At 45.5% G+C, this 5,397-nt stretch overlaps 1 non-coding gene across 1 annotated transcript; it reads left to right on the top strand.

The window, feature by feature from the left end:
- The first annotated feature begins 2,865 nt into the window (after positions 1–2,865).
- Positions 2,866–2,937, top strand: trnae-cuc (transfer RNA glutamic acid (anticodon CUC)). Its single transcript has one exon. It is a non-coding gene; the product is annotated as a tRNA-Glu (tRNA).
- Positions 2,938–5,397: the final 2,460 nt, after the last annotated feature.

Raw genomic sequence — 5,397 nt, 5'->3', positions numbered from 1 at the left:
GCAATTACTACAGAACATAGAAAATCTACGCAGAAAGGTGACAGGTGTGCTAAAGCTCAGGAAGCAACTTACACATTACAAAATACCATTTTTATTTTATTTTCATAAGAAATAAAAGTAACAGAAAATACATCACAACAACACCATGACAGAAACTGATAATCAAACCCACACTAATCTGTGTGTGTCGAAGGAAAGTGACTATTTCTCTTTAAGTTAAAAAGGGAATACAATTTAAGACATAGCATTTCTCCAGCACTGACATTCACAATTAAACTACAAGAAGCTTCACGGGGTGGCACGGTAGCACAGTGGTTAGCACTGTTGCTTCACAGCTCCAGGGACCTGGGTTCGATTCCCGGCTTGGGTCACTGTCTGTGTGGAGTTTGCACATTATCCTCGTGTCTGCGTGGGTTTCCTCCGGCTGCTCCGGTTTCCTCCCACAGTCCAAAGATGTGCAGGTTAGGTTGATTGGCCATGCTAAAATTGCCCTTAGTGTCCTGGGATGCGTAGGTTAGAGGGATTAGCAGGGGAATGGTTTCTCCTCAGTGTGAACTCGCTGGTGTTTCCGCAGATTGGATAAACTTTTAAATGTCTTTGTGCAGTGAGAGCAGCTGAACGGTCTCTCCTCTCTGTGAGTGCGCTGGTGAATCATCAGATCCGCAGCACTTTTGAAGCCACGCCCACAGTCAGAGCATTTAAAAGGTCTCTCATTGCTGTGAGTGACTTTGTGTGTTGTCAGACCAGATGACTGAGTGAATCCCTTCCCACACACAGAGCAAGTGAATGGCCTCTTCCCAGTGTGAACTCGCTGGTGTACCCGCAGATTGGATGAGGTTTTGAACCTCTTTGTGCAGTGAGAGCAGCTGAACGGTCTCCCCTCAGTGTGAATGCGCTGGTGGATATTCAGATCCGCAGCACTTTTGAAGCCACTCCCACAGTCAGAACATTTAAAGGGTCTCTCATTGCTGTGAGTGACTTTGTGATTCTGTAGGTGGGATGACTGAGTGAATCCCTTTCCACACACACAGCAGGTGAATGGTCTCTCCCCAGTATGAACTCGCTGGTGTGTCTGCAGGTGGGATGACCGATTGAATCCCTTCCCACACACAGAGCAGGTGAACAGTCCCTCTGCAGTGTGAAAGCGTTTGTGGGACATCAGTTCACCAGAGCTTTTGAAGCCTCTCCCACAGTCAGAGCATTTAAAGGGTCTCTCCTGGGTGTGAGTGACTTTGTGTTTCAGCAGGCTGGATGACTGAGTGAATCCCTTCCCACACACAGAGCAGGTGAACGGTCTCTCCCCAGTGTGAACTCGCTGGTGTTGCCGCAGGTTGGATGATGTTCTGAATGTCTTTGTGCAGTGAGAGCAGCTGAACGGTCTCTCCTCAGTGTGAATGCGCTCGTGCTCTCTCAGATCCGCAGCATGTTTGAAGGCGCTTCCACAGTCAGAACATTTAAAGGGTCTCTCATTGCTGTGAGTGACTTTGTGTCTGAGCAGGTGGGATAACTGAATGTATCCCTTCCCACACTCAGAGCAGGTGAATGGCCTCTCCCCGGTGTGACTGCGTCGATGGATTTCCAGGTCACAGGGGGCTCTGTATCTCTTCCCACAGTCCCCACATTTCCACGGTTTCTCCATGGTGCGGGTGTCCTTGTGACTCTCCAGGTTAAACAATCAGTTAAATCTCACACAGAACACGGGTACAGTCTCTCCCCGCTGTGAATGCTGCGATGTATTTTCAGGCTGTGTAACTGGTTAAAGCTCTTTCCACACTCAGTGCACTGGAACACTCTCACTCGGGAGTATCTGTGCCTTGGTGCTTTTCCAGTCACATTGATATTAAAGACCTGTTTTCTCAGACAGAACGGAGAAACATTTCTCCTTCTAGATTCAAAGGCTGATAATATTCAGGTTTGATGAATTGAGTGAGGGTGTCAGATGCTGGTGTGATGTTTGTTTCAAGATTTTGGTCTGTTAATCCTCACCTTCTCATATCCTGTAAACGAGTTTGAAAAATTCAACAATGTCAGCACAGGATAGAAATTCAGAACAGACAATTCTAGTTTCTACGGAACATTCTTTCCTCTCTCATTCCCCAAAAGCTGTAAATCTCCATCCCACACACTCTCCCTCCATTCTCACTCTGCTGTATCTAATATTCACCCTCCCAATTCTCCTGAAGGTGCTGATTGAGGCTGATTGACAGATCCATGCTCACTGCTTCCTGTCCTGGGTAGTTTAACAACACCAGGTTAAAGTCCAACAGGTTTATTTGGTAGCAAAAGCCACAAGCTTTCGGAGCCATAAGCTCCTTCTTCAGGTGAGTGGGAATTCCTCACCTGAAAGGGGGAGAAAAGAAAGTGTTTTACTCACAGATGTTGGCCTCTTTTAAGGACTGTTTAACTGTGTCGATTGCACTACTGAACCCTTTAAAATCACAGAACGAGTTTAACAAAAGCAGTCCAACAGTTACTATCCCACAGGAGGAATGCTGAGGACAGGAGGGAGATTGAATCTGTCCACTCCCCCAAGGCCTGGGGCTGCGCATGTCCAAGGGAGAGGGGAAGCTGCGCATGTGCAGTGGGGAGCTCTCCCCCCCACAGAAGCCACAGCGATCAGTTTGGTGGGTTTTGGAATTTGAAAGTGCCACATGACCAGCTTGCGGGACTATTTCACCTCACGGTCGATTTCATGTTGCATCTAACAGGATTCGTTGTTTTCATTGGCTAAACAGTACCTTGGGTTCGATCTAAACATGACAATTTAAAGGAGAAACTTGTTTTTGGTGAATAAAAAGTCTGAAATAAAAATAAAAGGCAGAAGGCTCATGGATAAATCAATCTTTTAAAGAGCTTGGGCCAGCTTCCCTGGTGGTCTAGTGGTTAGGATTCGGCGCTCTCACCGCCGCGGCCCGGGTTCGATTCCCGGTCAGGGAAAGTAGGTTTACTATTGCGTAAAAATCCTGCGTTCCTTCCAGGTTTGTACCAGTTCTGTGGGAATCAGTGGTCGGTAGATTTCCTCTTTTGTGTCTGAATTGGAAATGTCACATGCCAAGAACAAAAAAAGAGAGAGAAATAGGATACAAAGCGCTGACGATATAGATGGTGATGTGGGCTAAGATCTGGCTGTTGATGGAGTAGATTTTGTTGTTTCCACAGACACAAATACCTCGCAGGTCTGAGTCCAAATCTCGGACTCAGTGACAAGAAGACCTTTAATTGTAACTCTCCGACCTCCAGTGAAGTGGAGGCAGTTTTCACTCAGAAGGCAGTAGCTTTGAGATTAACAGCGTGGGATGGAGAAAGACTCAGTTTGACCGGTGACGCTGCCGGAGGAATGGAGAGCTGGAGTTCACCCAGAAAAGCAGCAAAGTTGCTTCTTCTGTACAAACCTCCTTCTGTACAAACAGTGCCCCCCAACTTGGGGCTGGAACCCACCGTCTATTAACGCTGATAAATTAATGTTGATCAGCAGAATTACCACAAAATGGTTTATCACAGGTTGGTACTAACACTGCAGTAAAATAAAATGCAGTAGAATAGGACGGCATGGTTTCACAGTGGTTAGCAATGATGCCTCACAGCGCCAGTGGCTCAGGTTAAATTTCTCGGGTCACTCTGTGCGGAGTTTGCACGTTCTCCCCGTGTCTGCGTGGGTTTCCTCCGTGTGCTCCGGTTTCCTTTCCAAACATGTGTGAGTTCGGTTGCTTGGCCATGCTGAATTGACCCGCCTGTCAGCGGGATTATCAGGGTAAACATGTGGGTTTCCGGGAATAGGGCGTGGATGGGATTGTTGTCGGTGCGCACTCGATGGGCCGACCGACCTCCTTCTCTACAATAGGAATTCAACGAGAGTATATCATTATTCATTTTGACTGGAGGAAACAAAAGAGGCAATGCGAATACAAATTGTTGTGGGTAATTGACGGGTTTGTGGAATGGGACGGATTTTTCTCTGTACTGTTGAAACTGGCACCAATATCACTCCTGTTTTCGATCAGGAAGTAATTCCAATTCCACTTAAATCATGGGCTGCAAGAAAACAATAAATCTTCAATCCCTGACCAGGAATCGAACCGCTGCGGTGAAAGAGCCTAATCCGAGCCACGAGATCACCAAGGAAACTGACTGCAAGTGTTTTAATCTAACCTATCCATGCTAACTTGGCGCTTTGTTTCGATTTTAGCATTTTTTTGTATCCCAGGAACAAGTCTGTCTGACAAGTGCCTCTTGAATAAACACATTTACTGTGGATGCTGGAATCTAAAACAAGAACAGAAAACGCTGGAAAATCTCAACAGTTCTGAAAGCACCTGTGAAGGGAGAATAGAGCTAATGTTCAAAATCTGGATGACCCATCGTCAGAGCTGAAGACAAAGAAATCTGGGCGAGATTTATACTGTAATGGTGAGGGATATGGGTGTGGGGTGCGTGACAAAGGTGTTCCATATAAATTAAGAAGAAGGGAATTTTAATGGTGGTGATCATGGCTGAGAAGGGTGCTGCTGGCTGCCCATTAAGAGATCAGAATGTGTTAACGGCAGAACAAAGGAAATGTAAGAGACGGCCCGAGTGGGGTGGAGGGAGAGGGGGCAACAAGATGGAAAGTGAGATTTTAAATGAACAATGCAATACATGGAAATTATATATATATAAAAAGAAGATATAAAGTAATATAAATAAATAAGATGAAACGAAATAAAACAAAATAAATGGAAATTGGGTGAGGATGGAGGAAAGGAGATGCTCTGAAGTTGTTGAATTCAGTGTTAATTCTGGAACGCAGTCAGTGCCGAATCGGGACATCGGGCGATGTTCCTCCAGTTTGCATTGGAATTCCTCCTGATATCATTGTTTATTGCCCCTTCCGTCACGTTACTGATAATCAAGAGTAGACTGATGGTAATTTGCGGTGTTGGATTTGACCTGATATTTGTAAACCCTGCAATATTGGGCAAATTGTAGCATTGGCGGTTAGATGACAGTGTTGTAGCGTCGGAACAGCTTAGCTCGGATTGCGGTAAGATCTGAATCTGAATTCTTCAGCACCATTGCCAGAATATATTTTTATGACCATAGCATTTGCTGTTTTCAATGCTTTCAACTTTCTTTTTCTTTAATTCAAATCAAATGGAATTGGCATTTTTTCCGTTCAGTGTCTTCCCGACTCTGTCTCTTTCTTTCTCTTTGTCGATCTGCGTCGGTTATTCCCTCGCTCAGTCTCTCTATCCAATTCCCCTATTTTGTTCTTTTTTATTCATTATATTCTCTCCATGTCTGGGTGGAACCAAGCTTCATTGAATTGATTCCTGAGATGAGGTGGTTGTTGAGCTGGGCACACGTCTTGATCTTCAGTGGCGGAGGAGACTCAACGGGACATGTGATCCAATCCCACCT

The sequence above is a fragment of the Mustelus asterias genome, unplaced genomic scaffold, assembly GCF_964213995.1.
Source record: "Mustelus asterias unplaced genomic scaffold, sMusAst1.hap1.1 HAP1_SCAFFOLD_285, whole genome shotgun sequence".
In the NCBI taxonomy this organism is placed as follows: Eukaryota; Metazoa; Chordata; class Chondrichthyes; order Carcharhiniformes; family Triakidae; genus Mustelus; species Mustelus asterias.
Note: the sequence above shows the minus strand (reverse complement) of the source record. Positions and strands in the feature narration are given on the sequence as shown.